The sequence below is a fragment of the Aotus nancymaae genome, unplaced genomic scaffold (genome assembly GCF_030222135.1).
Source record: "Aotus nancymaae isolate 86718 unplaced genomic scaffold, 86718_ANA_hifiasm-v0.15.2.pri h1tg000036l, whole genome shotgun sequence".
NCBI lineage: Eukaryota > Metazoa > Chordata > Mammalia > Primates > Aotidae > Aotus > Aotus nancymaae.
In genome coordinates, this window is record NW_026988450.1 from 13,916,899 (window position 1) to 13,935,011 (window position 18,113).

Sequence of the window (18,113 nt, forward strand, 5' to 3'; positions counted from 1 at the left end):
TGATCACTTCTTACTGACAGAATTAAATTGCTTTTCTTTTCCGTGCATTTCTGGTAAAGAATAGTTAGATTTAGAGGTTTGGTTAGATTTAGATTCAATCTTACTTTGGAGAGAATGTTTCATGAGGTGCATCACATGAAAAGGTATATAATATCTATGTTGTTCCCAGTGTAGGTCCTCAAAAAAAGAGGAAAATGCTTTGAGAATGGACTATGCAATGCTTCATCTCAAAAGATATTTCATGATGCTAGTGGGTGACCCAACATCCATCAGCTCACTCTCTGATCAGCCTATCTCCAATGGGAGTCTTATCACCCTTGAAGGCAAATGTTTCCACAGCCTCAAAGTGTTTAAATTGTGCTTTTCTCCCCTCTAAATGCACAAAGAAATGAACAGCCCCCTGCAGTAACAACCGTTTACTGCAACTGCTCTCAGATGCCTCCAAACTGCTTCCTTTGCCAGTGACCCGGTAGCTATTGAGCACACACTAGCCAAGTGCTTTCTCACAGAACACAGTAACCCCTAGTACCCCCAGAGCCAAAAAGATCATGGAACTCAATATGGATTAAAGACTTAAATGTAAAACCCCAAACCGTAAAAACCCTAGAAGAAAACCTAGGCAATACCATTCAGCACTTAGGCACGGGCAAAGACTTCCCGACTAAAACACAAAAAGCAATTGCAACAAAAGCCAAACTGACAAATGGAATCTAATTGAACTAAAGAGCTTCTGCACAGCAGAAGAAACAAACAAACAAACAAAAAAACTATCATCAGAGTGAACAGGCAGCCTACAGAAGGGGAGAACATTTTTGCAATCTACTCATCTGACAAAGGTCTAATATCCAGAATCTGCAAAGAACTTAAATAAATTTACGAGAAAAAAACAAACAACCCCATCAAAAAGTGGGCAAAGGATATGAGCAGACACTTCTCCAAAGAAGACATTGAGGTGTCAACAAACATGAAAAAAAGATCATTACTGATCATTAGAGAAATGAAAATCAAAACCACAATAAGATACCATCTCATGCCAGTCAGAATGGCGATTACTAAAAAGTCAAGGAACAATAGATGCTGACGAGGCTGCAGAGAAACAGGAATGCTCTTGCACAGTTAGTGAGATTGTAAATTAACAGTGTGTGATTCCTCAAGGATCTAGAACCAGAAATACCATTTGACCCAGCAATCCCATTACTAGGTGTATACCCAAAGGAATATAAATCATTCTACTATAAAGACACACGTACATATGTTTACTGCAGCACTATTTACAATAGCAAAGACATGAAACCAACCCAAATGCCCATCAATGATAGACTGAATAAAGAAAATGGGGTATATATACACCATGGAATACTATGCAGCCACAAAAAGAATGAAATCATGTCCTTTTCAGGGACACGAATGAAGCTGGAAGCCATCATCCTTAGCAAACTAACATAGGAACAGAAAACCAAACACCCTACGTTCTCACTCATAAGTGGGAGTTGAGCAATGAGAACACATGGACACAGGGAGGGAAACAACACATACCAGGGCTTTTGGTGGGGGAGGGGGGCCAGGGGAAGGAGAGCATTAGGACAAATACCTAATGTATGTGGAGCTTAAAACCTTGATGTTGGGTTGATGGGTGAAGCAAACCACCACGGACCATGTATACCTGTGTAACAAACCTGCACACTCTGCATATGTATCCTGGAGAAGGAAGGAAGGAAGGAAAGGAGGGAGGGAGGGAGGGAGGGGAAGAGAAGGGAGAAAGGAGGGAAAAAAGAGAGAGAAAAAGAAAAGAGAAAAGGAAGGAAGGAAAGAGAAAGAAAGAAAGACAGAGAGAAAGAAAGAGAAAGAGGGAGAAAGAAAGAAAGGAAGAAGGCCAGGCGTGGTGGCTCATGCCTGTAATCCAAGCACTTTGGAGGCCAAGGTGGGCGGATCACCTGAGGTCAGGAGTTCAAGAAAGAAAGGAAGAAGGGAAGAGAGAGAGAGAAAATCAATGCTGAAACTCAATGCAAAAGAAAGCAGAGCTTTAGACCTGAGAAGAACCTGTTCATAACTCTTGTGACTCCACAAGGAAGACAGAAGACCTTAAAAAGGAAGCGTGTGGCATCTTTTTCAGGGTTCTTCAAGGGGTCTCAGGGCTGCTAGAAATCTCTAGATTTCTTCATGTGGCAAAGGAAGGAGAAGCCAAAGTGGAAGTAAATGGAAGAATGCATCTTAGAGGAGTCAGTTGGGAAAGATTTTAAGCTTTCCAAAGGCAAATGAAGTTTTGCATTTTTCTCATTAAAGAAACATGCCAACAAGAAAGAAAGCAAACAGAGGGACTAATCCCTCTGCGATTAACACCTTATTAAAAAAGGAGTTCAGTTAACTGAAGAAACTTCCCAGAAACAGGGCCCAAAAGAAAAAAGTAGAAAGACCTTAAAAAATTATTATAGCTTGTTATCAGCTTTTAGTTAATAACTGGCTTCTGACCTTAGAGGTCTTTAAAATTTTTTTGAAATTGTTTTCAAATCTCTTATCGGATTTCAGCCCGCACAAACAGCCAATATTCTTGGCTTTTAAACTTTTTTTTTTCTGTTAAACCAAAACTTTCCAAGTGATTCACTAAAATCAATAGGCCTTAACCAAGGTTATTACTGGAACTAAGGATGCCCTAGACTGCTCCAAAGAGTTGCAAAGCAGTTTTCACAAGATCCAGGATCACAACAAAGATGGTTCAAAGAAAGGAAAGTTTTGCTAGCCTTAAACAGGGAATAACCCATGTTTCTGTCCAGTCATATTCTCTAGCATCTCAGTTTCTTAGCTGACCGTCTACATACAAAGGCCCGAAAGCCTCATGTTCCCTCAGAGACAGAAGACAGGAAATCAAAACCTGTCCTTGGAAGGGAAAAAGATCAGTAACAAAACGGTATCCCAAAAACTACCCTTTTGGAAGTATAAATTTCCAATGGTATACTTGTACTAGTAGCAACTCAATCCAATAAGTCTCTTCATGAAAAGCTCAGGAGGTAATTTTCCAGATTTAGAATAAGCTTTTTTTTTTTTTTTTTTTTTTTTTTTTGAGACCGAGTTTCGCTCTTGTTACAGGCTGGAGTGCAATGGCGCGATCTCGGCTCACAGCAACCTCTGCCTCCTGGGTTCAGGCAATTCTCCTGTCTCAGCCTCCTGAGTAGCTGGGATTACAGGCACGCGCCACCATGCCCAGATAATTTTTTTTGTATTAGTAGAGACGGGGTTTCACCGTGTTGACCAGGATGGTCTCGATCTCTTGACCTTGTGATCCACCCGCCTCGGCCTCCCAAAGTGCTGGGATTACAGGCGTGAGCCACCGCGCTCGGCCTAGAATAAGCTTTTATTGTATAAGCAAAAGATGTTTCTTGAAGAGAGCATAGAAAAGACAATCTCAATTATTCTCCTCCTTCTCAAAAAAAAAAAGAAAGAAAGAAAAAGAAAAATTCACTCCTAGGAACAGGCTGAGAAAGTAAAATACTTGTTGCCACAGACGGCTATGAATGGTGTTTGCCCTGCTGAAGTCTCAGGGAGAAAAGAAAATCATAGCGTTTGCGCAATACAGTGCTGCCAATATCCCACAAATCTGTGGATATTGTTGACAGACCTGTTAATCTATGACATGGGGTAGCTTCTTCTGGGATTGCACATTGCCAGCACTAACGAGGCAACAAAGGTTAACATGACAAAAGCCCCTTATGGATGGGACTTTTTATTAAGACAAACTCTCCTAAGAGCTTGACATATTTGAACAAAAAGTGTGCTGCTTAAATTTGTGTGTCTTGGGTTTCAGTCTTTTCAGATGGGGCTACAGGACTTGACCTGAAAATCACACCCACAATGACAGTGCTCCCACTTGGTCACAAGTCAAGCTCTCAAAAACTTAAAACAAGATGAGAGGAAAATCTCATCTTCAGTTCTTATTCATGGTTCTCATAATCTCTACCAGTGGGGCAGAGTCTATCTGATGGGATAACCCAAACCTGTGTTTCGTAAGCTCTGAGTCCTTGGTCATCCTGACTTTGTGGGGTTAATGTAGTTTTTCTTAATAATTACCACACAACATAGAACTTTTGGGTGAATTCCTTGGGTTGCAAACATGGTCTTTCTTGCCCCTCTTCTGTAGTTGAAACCCAATTTCTCCTTAGGAATTCAGATCAATGAATTCGGCTAGCACCACGACTCCTTTTTCCTGAAGGTCATTTCAGTGGTAAGAGAAGCTGTAAATGGCTATGTGACAGTTTCAGTTTCTAATTTATTACAGCCATAACTGTATTCTCTAGCAAAATTATTCTTTTGGGCACTAGGACCTCTAAACTTTCTGAATCAAAGCTTTTTGGTACAGCAAACAAAACTTTTAGTAAGTATGTTATTAGATGTAATAGTAAGAGACACATGGTCACTTTTATATATAGTTTCCTGACCCTTGCCTTATGCCATAGTGTTTCTGCGCCATATATTGGCCATGTGTTTAAGGTATATTGATAGCCTCTAAAGCAAATTATAAATCTTGCAGGATGTTTTCTCCCAGGTGGCACCATAACTGAGTCTTAGGTTGGTTCATTGTCAATCTTTAGTTGATTCTAAGTCAATCAACTGTGTCTAGGTGGTAAGGAAGCTGGCAAGCCCAGTGGATTTTGTTGGAATGAGCTCTTCAGTATGCCTACTATGCCATAAAATAAATTCTGCAGTCTGAGGCAATGATGTATGGGATACTGCAGTGATGACATCTGTAAGTCTACCCCAATGGTGTTTCTGAAGCTACTTTGGTAAGGAAAGCCAATTTATATGTGAAATGTGTAACTTTTCTATGAGAACATATTACTGCCTCTCCCTGATGTAAGTGGTTCAATGTCATCATCAGATCAGCGGCTGAATTATCTCTGACACATTGTTTTCCATTAAGGCTTTAATTGGTACAATCTTTTAATCCTTGCCAACCACCTCTTCATGGGGAAGAGGTGAGGGAGTTGGTGAATCAGATGTAGCGTGCAACATTCCCAAAGTCAAGATATGGTAGTTTTACTTAATTGCAAAGCTGGTTTAGAGTTCAGAACCAATGAGGCTTAGTGCCTTCATGGACTGTTTTAACAAACCCTGAATTTTGATGCCACAGGGGATGATAATTGTGTGGAAAACGTTATAGAGACAGGAGACAGCCAAATGCCCCCCAGGTTATTGGTCAAAGGGGGCTTCCCCAAACATGCCCATGGTGCAAAATTCTGTCCCTTAACACATGTGCACTAAGGAAAATAAATGACTGTGAAATGGCTCAGACTAGGGGTCCACCTGCACACTGGGAGAATGGGGTGGAGCCACTGGGAATTCACACCTTATGGAGGGGAGAGGAGCCTGGTCTCTTCAGCTTGTGTGTGGTGGCCTGGTATTTAATCTGTGAGGTGGGAGCCTGTTGGCAGGACCCCCTTTTTCAACTGGGAACTTTCTTTTAATAAATTCCACTCTTGCCAAGCACAGTGGCTCATGCCTGTAATCCCAGCACTTTTGAGAGGCCAAAGTGGGCAGATCACCTGAGGTCAAGAGTTCAAGACCAGCCTGACCAACATGGAGAAACCCCGTCTACTAAAAATACAAAATTAGCCAGGCATGATGGCTCATGCCTGTAATCCCAGCTACTCAGGAGGCTGAGGCAGGAGAACCACTTGAACCCCGGAGGCGGAGGTTGCGGTGAGTCAAGATTGCAACATTGTACCCCAGCCTGGGCAACAAGAGCAAAACCCTATCTCAAAAAAAAAAAACATAAAATGAAAATAAATAAATAAATTCCACTCTCTTCACCTTTCAATGTGTCCACATGCCTAATTTTTCCTCGTTGTGACAGAAGAACCCAGATTTTAGCTGAACTGTAAATAAAAAAATGTTGCATTATTTTCATGGCCCATATGAGGACATGAGAAAAGGTGATTAAATGCTATCAATCACAATGAAGGTATAAAGGTAGTTATGTTAAGTTATTATAAACCATGGAGATAACCAAATTTCTTTGTCAATCATGTTTCCAACTATAACTCCGCTGGACAGTTTGTTATTCACAGACAATTGTCTTGTTTTGATCCTTTTCAAAAGATGATCTATAATCAGCTGTAGGACTTTGACAGGTGCTCTTAAATGCAGGTTTCTAATAACTTTGGACATTGTAACCTTGGAATAAAGGAAAAACGTACAGGACTCACAAAGAGCTGAAATGTTGACAAATATCAAACAGAACAAGAGTTAACAGAATGGACTGAACGAATAGAAAACTAAAGTAATATTTTTTGACTTTTGCTTGGAACATTGCTGATCCTTGTTTTGTTATTCAGAGTCAAAGAAAGTGATTTTGAGCTATTTATGACTTTTAATGAGTGAGTAAGGTATACTCTTGTGAACAAAATTTGGAGCATATTTGTTTCTCTTTCTCTGCCTGGCTTCTCCAGAATTTGGACACTAGCTGTGAGTGTTCTTAATTTATGGCAATACAGTTGTTTGCATCAGTACAATAAAAATCCATTTCCTTTTGCAAAAGGACGCAAATGCAGAGACTGTCTTTTCTTTTTTCCCAGGATTGGCTGGAAGGGTATGCTTCCCTTTAAGAAGTCAAGCTTGACTTGCAGAGCCAATAAAAGCCCCTTGAGAAAAACTGGCCTTGTCTACACAGTCCCCGTACAGGGTTCCTAACCTGCAAGTAAAGAATGAGCGAGTCAAGAATGTCACTTTCTGGCTGGGCATGCTGGTTCATGCCTATAATCCCAACACTACGGGAGGCCGAGGCGAGCAGATCACTTGAGACCAGGAGTTTGAGACCAGCCTGGCTAATGTGGAGAAATTCCGTCTTTACTAAAAAATACAAAAATTAGCCAGGCGTGGTGGTGCACACCTGCAGTCCCTGCTACTCAGGAAGCTGAGGCACAAGAATTGCTTGAACCCAAGAGGCAGAGGTTGCATTGAGCCAGTATCATGCCACTGCACTCCAGAGTGAGACTCTGTCTCAGTATAAAAAAATAAAATAAAGAATGATACTTTTAACAGGCCCAGGAACCCCATGTTCTTGGGACCTCAAGAAGAGAGAAGTTTACCCAACTCACAAGTATTTGAGGGTACAAACTTATGGCTGGGTGCGGCTTTAGAAAGTCCTGTCTGAGACTCTTTGTAGAACAGAGTTCCATGAAAGCGAGTTTTAAAAGCCTATGTTGAAATAATCATTCTTGCTGCACTTTATGAAAATAATCAGGCCAAGTATAAGACGAAAGGTTATTTTGCAAACAACTCAGTCCTATTATAATTTATTTTTAACAAACATGAGGACCGGAGAGAGAGAAATTGTGTTTCAGGGTTTATAAATTTGTCATTAAATTCTATACTCATTAGTTGTTATTAAGTTTTTGCCTACATTTTAGACTAACCCTGCTTATTCCTGTGAATCAACCAGTGATCTCTGACTGCAGCTCAGAAGGAACAAAAGGGATGAGTACTGTAAAAATCTGTATCAATATTCTAGTTCTCAGCAATCGTCCTGCAAATCCTGCCAAGTGATGAGAATAAACAGGGTGCCGATAATCCAGAGGTTTCCTTTTTGGGAAAGTAAGACCAAGGGAACTAACCAAAGCCAAGCTCCATACACCCGAAACTTGGCATGCATCACTCTAGCTACCAGTTATCTGGGTGTGACACAAGACATTCTTTTCTCTCCCTTGTTGGAGGAAGACTCTATTCCACAGCTTTGCCTTAGCATTTGGCTTATAATAAAGAGTCCATGCAACCGCTGAGACGCATTTTTGTCCCAAACTCAGTTCCAAGCTTCAAGTCAAAGCCTTAGGAAAGAAAACTAGATCTGAGGGATCCAGGGCAGACACTAAAGGAAGTTAAAAGGCACAGCACGGGTGAGCTTGACTAATTCCTCCTGTTTCATGGATAAAAGTCATGCTAGTATTCATGGCATAAATGAGGTCTAGGGAACTCGAAGGCCACTGACAGCATGGGAAACAGGAAACACATGGGTAAGAGATTTCTATGTCACAGTCATTGCAAGACCATCTGAAACTTTATTCTGGAATCACCAAGCTAAAACAGCTTGTTTCAAAACTTAAGTGACAGAAAATTATTCAATCTGTTATCCTTATCTAAAAAAGAAGAGGAATTGGACTAGACACTTTCTTAGGTATAAACGTTATAATCTAAAATATTCTGAGTCTATCAACCTAAAATTTGCTTTTTCTCCTGTAATATCCTAAATGATAACATTAATATGGCTAATATTATATCTGCTAGAAAGTATAAAAATCTTCTTTGTCATGAAAGAGTTTCTATATGGTATAAAAGCAAAACAAACCTAAATAGCCATATCTACTTGGCATGTAGTATGCAGAATTCCCACTAAGAAAAGCCCTCTTCCCAAGTGATGCCCAACTCCAAGCAAGGATGACAGCAGCAGAGTGATAACTGAGAAAGGAATTTTATATGAGGGAAGCTATTTTCTGTGTTACAATTATAATTTAACATCAGATTAAGAATATGAAAAATGCCAATTTGTCTGGTTTCAGAGACAAATGCTAACACATAATTACTCTGTTACATGAAAGTCATTTGTGTAGATCCTCACAGTCTGGGAATAGGAATAAGTATCTGAAGGCAGAGTTTTTAAAAAGAATGAGGCAGCCCGGCATCTGTAGTCTGTTTATTCAGTGGTAACCTACTTTTTTTTACGGTAGTGTACTAAAGGAGTTGGCTACCCAGTGTTGTAAATGTCCAAAGGCCAACGCCGGCATGTGCTTACTTAACCTTGCCCTTTGAGTTAGTTTTGACGATCAGCTACACAAATTAACTTTCATCCTATTAGCCAGATTCAAATAATACTTCAAAACAGTATTTGCTTAAGTTTATACTTAATTTGCTTAAGTTTGTACACAAAAATTTGGTATATTCCTGATTTAAATGTTTCCATAATGCATTTTTATACCTTTAAGAAGCTTGCATAAATTATAATCAAAGAAATAAAACAAAGAAATACTTTTTTCTTTTTTCTTTTTTTTTTTTTACTAGAGACGGGATTTTGCCATGTTGACCAGGCTAGTCTCGATCTCCTGAGCTCGGGTGATCCACCTGCCTTAACCTCCCAAAGTGTTGGGATTACAGGTATGAGCCACAACACCTGGCCAGAAACACTATTTTTAATATATCAGATTAGAATTGGTTAAATGAAGATTAAAGATCAACATGATTGTTGAGAAGATCAACATGATTGTAGGAAACTGATACTTACACAGAACAATACACCACAGAGTGTTGGGGGATAGTTTGGCAGATTGTTAGGCAATTTGTATTCAAATACTCTGGGGAAAAAGTGCATGCAATTTGACCCAAAGATTTATTTTGAGGAAATTGTTGGGCAAGAATATACAGGCCGACACACAAACATGCTCATTGCAGGAGTGGTAAACTCAGAGTTCTCGCTAAATATTTAAAAGTTAAGGCTGAAGTCTCTGTTGTAAGATTCCCCTAACTGAATGTAACAAGCAGGAGAGGGAGCATCCTCTTGCTTCAGCTCCAGGAGAGCTGACCAAGCTGTGTCATTCACAAGAGGACTAGGAGGCTCATGGCCTGAGCCCAGGAGGACCGTGGGTTGAGCCCAGGGGGTTGAGGCTGCAGTGAACCAAGATCACACCTCTGCACTCCAGCCTGGGCAATACAGTGACACCCTGTCAAAAGAGAAAAAGTAAAAAAGAAGAAAAATCAACTCATTTCAAGTCTTTGAAAATCTATACCTAGATTTTCTTTAGACAATTATATTCTTTAAAAAAAGCATTCCTAATCATCTACATTTGCATTACGGTCAACTTACTATGCGCTTCATTAGGCACTGTGGAAGACACGACTGGTACTACCTGTATCTGTGTTTTCCTTGCTGGACAGGCAGCTAGACCACATTTCCCAGTGCACCCTCCTCTTGCAATTGGGTGGGACATGTGCCTGAATTCTGGCCAGTGATATTTAAGCAGATGTGATGTGTGATGTCAACAGCCAACTAGGAAAACAGACATAAGGCATTTCTAGTAACAGAAAGATAATGCAGATTATTGCTTGCACAGGTAGTGGAAGGGCAGAGAAAGTAAAAAGAATAAAGTGATGAAATACAAAGATTAGTAATGTCAGAAATCACCTACCATGTACACAACTGGAAGAATAATGGGAAGAGTTGGTGTCACCAGAGACCAGAAATGTAGAGGAGATGCCACCTGGGCTGGTGCTTGGGACCACAGAGGAAGAGCTCTTGAGCTGGTGTTGGATCCACTGAAAGGTGGAGGTACCACCACAGAGCACTGCTAGGATCATAGGGAAGAGGCCCCTAGCAGGTGCTTGGTCCACGAGCAGGACCTGAGTGCTGATGCTGAACTGAAGAAGAGGCTGCACCTATTGGATAATGAGACAGTTAAAGACACTTTTCCATAGCTGGCTGCTTCTGAAAGAATATTGACACAATGAAGGATGCATTCCTCTTCCTTTCCCCCCATCTTCTAATCTCCCACTATCTTTTCAATGGTAGCAAAGAAGTTGACCAGAAGCCAACTAGCAAAGGAGTCTGAGAAATAAAGTTTGCAAGGCTCTCAGCCCAAAAATACATATCCAAGCACCGAAGGGAGAGGTGGGCATAGGGACTGAGAGCAAAGAGGCAGGTGGCAGACCAAAGGCCGACTGATGAGAGCCTGGAATGCCCTGCCAAGAGGTTTGGATTGTTCCTGAGGCAACAGGAAGCTTTCCAACGAAGAAGTAAATTAGATTTCCTGGAAGTCGAACTGTACCTAAGTTTTAACAATACTTAAATTGAAAGAGGAAGAGAATGTAATTATGACCAAATTTCATTTTATTATCATACAATACCTTTTTTTTCTGTTAGAAATTACATGCTTATAGTGGAAAGTTTGAGAACATAAAATTATTAAAAAGAAAATAATCCTGCCATCTAGAGATTGTCACAAATACTAATTCAGCATATTTCCTTCTTTTGGTCTAACATACATGCTTTTAAATATTAAATGATAAGGTAGGGCAGGCACAGTGGCTCACACCTGTAATCCCAGCACTTTAGGAGGCTGAGACAGGAGGACTGTTTGACACCAGCCTGGGCAACATTGTGAGATCCCATCTCTACAAAACAAAAATCAAAAAATTAGCTGGGCATGCATAGTGGTGTATGCCTGTAGTCCTAGCCACTCAGGGGCTGAGGTGAGAGAATCACTTGCAGTCAGAGTTCGAGGCTGCAGTAAACCATGATCATGCCACTGCACTCCAGCCTGGCTGACAGAGTGAGACCCTATGTCAAAAATAAAAATAAAATGATAAGGTCAAAACATTTTACAACTTTTTCTTTAACCAACAAATTGTTGTATTTCTTCATAGGGTAGCTTTAATAATTGCATGATATTCTATTAAATGACATACACTGTAAATTACTTAACCATTCACAACATTGTTAAACTTGGAACAGAATGATAAAATGGAAGTTTTCTAGACCTTAAGGTATTTAGATATCAGACACCAATGTGATTTGTAAGACAAACTGCTCTGTAAAAATATCAAAATGATTGTCTGAAAACTTGCTCACAACTTGTGAATACCTTATCCTCATCTAGGATATAAAGGGGTCAAAAGTGGAGGTGAAGGGAAGATTTATAAAGAGGAGTTCTCCAGAGAGATTCAAGCTGAGTCCCCGTGGGAAAAGAAAGGCTTTCTCTCTTTCTTCTTGCATCAAGAGAGTTGGCCCTCAGTGAGGTCACTCTGAGGGCTAATATGATTCCCTGTAATTCTGGGGATGTAGTAGACCAGCATCTAATTCTTGATTGGAAAACATGCCTGGCAGAGGCCTGCTGGTGAGCTGCTTTATGGCAAAAGGAGAGGAGGGAAGCCAAGTGTCGCCACTCTCAGAGCTTGTTAGGGTAAAACAATGCTGAGTGCTTCCCCCTGAATAAGATTTGGAGTACACTTGTAAAAAGAGCTAGGCTGGTGCTGCCTTAAATTCCATCCAAAGGAAGCTGGCTGGAGGGATCAGGTTTCAAAAAAAGTCTGAAGGAAATAGACCATGTTGTGGGCAGAACTGTGTCTTCTACAGACCACAAACAGAAAACAGGAGTTGAGGGGGCAGAGTTCAGCTGTTGGAAAATACATCATCTATAACTGTGGTTTCTCAACCAGGAGTTATTTTGCGCCTTTGGGGACATTTGATAATGTCCAAAGATATTTTTGGTTGTCACAACTGATAGGAGTGTTACACTCTTGGGTAGAGGCCAGATATGGTGTTTAACATCCCATACAAGACAACGATTATCTAGCCCAAATGGCAAGAGTGCTGAGGTTGAGAATTCCTGACCTATATCATGGAGACCGAGAGAAAGAGTCAGTATTAAACATCTGTCAAAAAATGGACTGTGGGATGGTTGCATAATTCTATGAGCATACTAAAATTCTAAAAGACATTGAGATGTACACTTTAAATGGATGAATTATTATATATGTGAATTATATCTCACTTTTTTTCTATTATAAGTTTATTTCTATAATGTGGCATGCCCATTGTTTTATAAAAATATTATTTTATAAAAATAAATTTATTATTTATTTATTTATTTTAAAGACAGGGTTTCACCATGTTGGCCAGGCTGGTCTTGAACTCCCGACCTCAGGTGATCCACTCGCCTTGGCTTCCAAAGTGCTTGGATTGCAGGCGTGAGCCACCACGCCCGGCCAAAAATAAATTTATAATTTAAAAGTTAATATGTAACCACATTGAATAAGCAGGACCCATGGAAGTTAATCAGAAGGAAACTTTATTTTGGGGTCCTACTGTGGCTTTACAATCTGTCTGTTGGAAGAAATTCCTTCCCTACCCCTGGAAGATTTTTTAAAAATCATTCCTATGATCACTTACTTTTAGCAAAATAGCCTCGACTTAGAAATTACAGTGTTTATTCCTATGTAATAACCACAACAATGAATTTAATTTAAATTATCACCTGAAAGACTTTCAGGGATCATTTCTATAGTTTGTTATAAGAAAAGTTTCTCTGAATGTATAGAGCATAAATAATAACATTAAAAAATAAAATAAAATTGCCCTTGACCAGCTTGGGCTTTCTGCAGTTAGAAAAGGAGAATAAACTGACAATTTCACTCATTTGACACAATCTTCTTCATGGCCCTTGCAGGGTTTAAATGGACCAGGAGAAGAGGGCTGAAGGATGAAAGATAAGAAAGAGCAAAAAGATTCCCATCTAACTGCTGTTGATGTTACTTCATGCTTACATCTTACGATAACTTTACGTGTAACCTTTTCAGGAACTATCAGGCTGTTTTCAAAGGTAGGCGAAATATTTCATATTCTCACCAGCAATGTATGAAGATTCTGACTTCTCAACATCGTCATCAACACTTGTTATTACCTGACTTTTTCATTATAGCCATACTAACAGGTGTGAAATGGTATCTAATTATGATTTTGATTTTCATTTCCCTGACGTCTAATAATGTTGAATATATTTTCACATACTTATTGGACATTTGTATCTCTTCTTTGAAGAAATATTTTATATCCTTTTCCCATTTTTAAATTGAATTATCTGTCTTTTTATTATTGAGTTGTAAGAGTTCTTTATATATTCTAGATGTAAATTCCTTATCAGAAACATGACTTGTAAATATTTTCTCCCATTCTCTGAGTTGTCATTTTACCTTCTTGCTTGTGTCATTTGAAGCATGAAATTTTTAATTTTGATGAAATTCAATTTACTTTATTGTTTTGTCACTTGTGCTGTAGGTGTCACATCTAAGAAGGCTTTGTCTGTACCTAAATCATGAAAATTTACTCTTACATTTTTTTCCTTATGTTTTCTAAGTTTAGCTTTTACATTTAGGTTTAGGTCTTTTAAGTTTAGCTTTTACATTTGACTTAATTTTGTGTATTAAGTGTGAGGGAGGGATCAAACTTTATGCTTTTACATGTGAATATTCGGTTGCCCCAACATTATTTGTTGAAAATATTATTTTTCCCCATTGAACAGTCTTGGTACCCATGTTGAAATCAACTGTCAATGAAAGTGTTTATTTCTAGGCTCTCAATTCCAGTTCAAAGATGTATATATGTCTATCCTTTTGCCAGTACCACACTGTATTAATTACTGTAGCCTTGTAGTATGTTTTAAAAATCAGATTTTTCCTTAGATATCTAGATTCACTGAATCAAAGAGTATAAACATTATTAGAGATCTTGATTATTAGAGATGTTGATAAACCTTCTTCCGGTAAAATCGAATTAGTTAATAAATCCACCAAAAGTAACCCATATATTTCCAATGAATCACAATGTTTATATTTCAATAAAATAGGCAAGTTATGAATCTGAAATAGATGCAGCAGTGTTATATTAACGGGTATGAGGATCTGATATGCAACTAAATTAATTTTCTGTTGCTATTGTAATAAATTGCCAAATTTAGTAACTTAAAATAACACAAATTTAGCCAGGTGCAGTGACATGTGCCTGTAGGCCCAGCTACTCAGAAAGCCGAGGTAGGAGAATTGTTTGGGACTAAGTGTTTGAGGATGTAGTGTGCTATGATCAGGCCTGTGAATAGCCACTGCACTCCAGGCTGGGCAACACAGTGAGACCCTGTCTCTGAAAGACAACACAAATGTATTATTTTACAATTTTGGAGAATGGAAGTCCAAAATTAGTTTTATATGGTTAAAGTTGAGGTGTTTATAGGTTGGGTTTGTTCTGGAGGATCTCAATGGAGAATTCATTTCCTTGAATTTTCAACTTCTAGCCTGTATTCTTTGATTGTTTGTTTTGAGACTGAGTCTTGCTCTGTCACCCAAGCTGGACTGCAGTGGCACGATCTTGGCTCACTGCAACCTTTGCCCCCTGGGTTCAAGTGATTCTCGTGCCTCACCCTCCTAAGTAGCTGGGCCACCACACCAGGCTAATTTCTTTTTCTTTTTTTTTTTTTTTGAGATAGAGTCTGGCTCTGTCTCCCAGGCTGAAGTGCAGTGGCGTGATCTCGGCTCACTGCAACCTCTGCCTCCTGGATTCTTGTGATTCTCCTGCCTCAGCCTCCCAAGTAGCTGGGACTACAGGCGCACACCACCACGCCTGGCTAATTTTTTGCATTTTGGTAGAGATGGGGTTTCACAGTGTTGCCCAGGCTGGTCTCAAACTGCTGAGCTCAGGCAATCCCCCCGCTTCAGCCTCCCAAAGTGCTGGGATTATAGGCATGAGCCTCCGTGCCTGGCCTTACCTGTATTCTTTAGCTTGTGGCTTCTTCTTTCTTCTTCAAAGTATGTCGTCTCTACTCATCTACTTCTGTCATCAAATTACCTTGTCTAACTTTTGATTCCTCCTGTATCTCTCTTATAATGAGTTCCGTAATTACATCAGGCACACCTAGATAATCCAGGAGAGTCTCTCCATCTCAAGATCCCTAATTTAATCATATCCATAAAGTGTATTTTGCCATACAAGGTAACATTTACAGGTTCCAGGGAATAAGACATAAATAGGAGAGGTCTTCAAAAAACTCATGGAAAATTCATATTATGAAAACACTATGCATGGATTTTAAATTGTTTTGCACCAAAATAAACTCATATTTTATTACAACATATCTAAACAGAATCTGGTTTAAGATACTAAGAAGAATAAGACATCAGTTTGAGAAAAGCCCCTATCATAGTAACATGACATCTGCTAAAATTAACACAAGAACAAACATCAAATTGGTGGTGAAGCTTAGGTGAAAGAAAATGAAATCATTAATGCTTTATAAAAGCTTACAGAGACAATGCCTCAAAAGAATTAGAGGTTACAGTTGATACTTGTTTTAAGAAGGGACAGGACAATGTTGAAGATGAAGCCCTGAGTGGCAGATCATCCACATCACTTTGTCAGGAAAAAATTTACTTTGTTCATGCCCTAATTGAAGAGGACTGACAATTAACAGGACAAACAAGAGCCAACACTATAGACATCTCAACTGATTTCATTCACACAATTCTGACTGAAGAAATGAATGTGAACAAACTTTCCAGTCAATGGATGCCAAAACCATTGCTGCAGACAAGAACGAGCTTCAGTGGAAATTTTAACCAAATGGGATCAAGATTGTGAAGGATTTCTTGAAAGAATTGTAGAAGGAAGTAAAACAGGGCTTTACTAGTATGACCCTGAAGATAAAGCACAATCAAAGCAATGGCCACCAAGAGGTGGAAGGGTCTAGTCAAGAGTAAAAATCATAGTAACAGTGTATCACGATGCCGAAAGCATTTTACTTATTGATTTTCTGGAGGGCTGAAGAGCAGTAACATCTGCTTATTATGAGAGCATTTTTGAGAAATGTAGCCAAAGCTTTAGCAGAAAAACACTCAAGAAAACTTCATCAGAGTGTTCTTCACCACCATGACAATGCTCCTGCTCATTCTTCTCATCAAACAAGGGGAACTCTGTGAGCCTTTTGATGGGAAATCATTAGGTATTTACCATAGAGTGCTGATTACTCCTTTCAACCCATTTCTGTTAGTCATATTTTAAAAACTACATTGACGTGATTAAATTCTCCAGACTCTTGGTTCTTTAGGAATGGACGCAACAGCTGGTATCATTGCTTACAAAAAAAATCTCTTGACCTTGATGGAGGTTATGTTGAGAAATAAAGTTTATAGTTTTATGTTTATCTTTTAACTCCATTTTTCTATAAACTTTTTGAAGTTTCCTCATATGTTCAGGAAGCATTATTCAGTCTGGCACATAAGCCTTTTATAGACACTTCATAAATTTATTCACAAGTAATAAACTTTCATATTTTTTTATTTTAAATCAGTGTAATGGCATAAAATTACAACTAATTCCGTTAAAATTAACTTTTATTTATTGACAATGCAACCAGGAAAAAAGCTGAAGACCATGTATTACAATGAGGTAATTTTGTGATATCTGCCATCATGAGCCAGAGAGATCACTGGGGAACGAACATACAGCAAAGGGGGAAACTTATTGACCCTCATTGATAAAGGACCTCTGGCCATAGTACTGAGGAAGAAGATTGTAAGTTACCATTTTTGCAGACTCCTCTAAATACCACAGGTAATGATGCCACATAAAGGCATGTGATCAGGAGTGTGCCATAGTTTTTTATTACTTTAGCTGAATATCTGAAAGTTGAGTACTGGTAACTAGAAAATTACTTATCCAAATATCTTAAAGTACTATATTATAAATTAATGGCTCACAAAGTATGGTCCAGGTACTGCCTGTTATTTCCAAGGACCTCACAGTTATAAGGGTCAGAATTATGTATTTTAAATGTTTTTAATAGATTATTGCTTGTTTGTCATGTAGCATGTCAGTTAGTTTTCCATAATATTTAATGTTGCATTAAATCAGCTCTAGACTTGCAACAAGTTGATCTGCTTTGGTTTATCAGCAGTAACACAATGAAGAGACTGAGTGGGGGAAATGAAAGACACCTTGAACACCAAAATGAGATCAAAATTTCAGAACTAGTGGATTTTTTAAAAGGCAATTAATTAATTTCACTTGAGCACCACCTAGTGGAAATTTTGAGAAATAAATTGGATTTTTCTTGTCAGTCTTTCAAACAAGGAAAAATGTAAAGTGAATTGAGTTCATTTTAAAGTCAGCTCAATGTAAACTACACTTCCTAAAGTGATCAAGGAAATAAATATGCTCCATTTAAAAATGAGAAGGACTGTAGTCTGAACTATTTATGAGGCTGAGGAGGAAGGATCATTTGAGCCCAAGAGTTAGGAGTCCAGCTTGGGTAACATTGTAAAATCCCATCCAAAAAAATAAATAAATAAATAAAAATTGGAAGCAACTTTATATTTGTAAAACTCCTATTTTATTCTAGCTATATATTGAAACTTGCCCATCTTATGTCTTTTACAAAATAAAAAAGTATAAATAATAAATGATAAAATGCTAAATTTTTGTAGCACGCATGTTTTATTAACATAATATCTATCTAAAATTAAATAAAAGTGAGAACTGGGCACAGTGGCATGGGCCTGAAGTCCCAGCCACTCAGCAGGCTGAAGTGGGAGGATTG

The 18,113-nt window shown here is 38.8% G+C and overlaps 1 pseudogene; it reads right to left on the reverse strand.

The window, feature by feature from the left end:
- The window catches only part of LOC105724780 (TAR DNA-binding protein 43-like), a 43,681-nt pseudogene that overhangs the window by 3,508 nt on the left and 22,060 nt on the right, over positions 1-18,113 (reverse strand).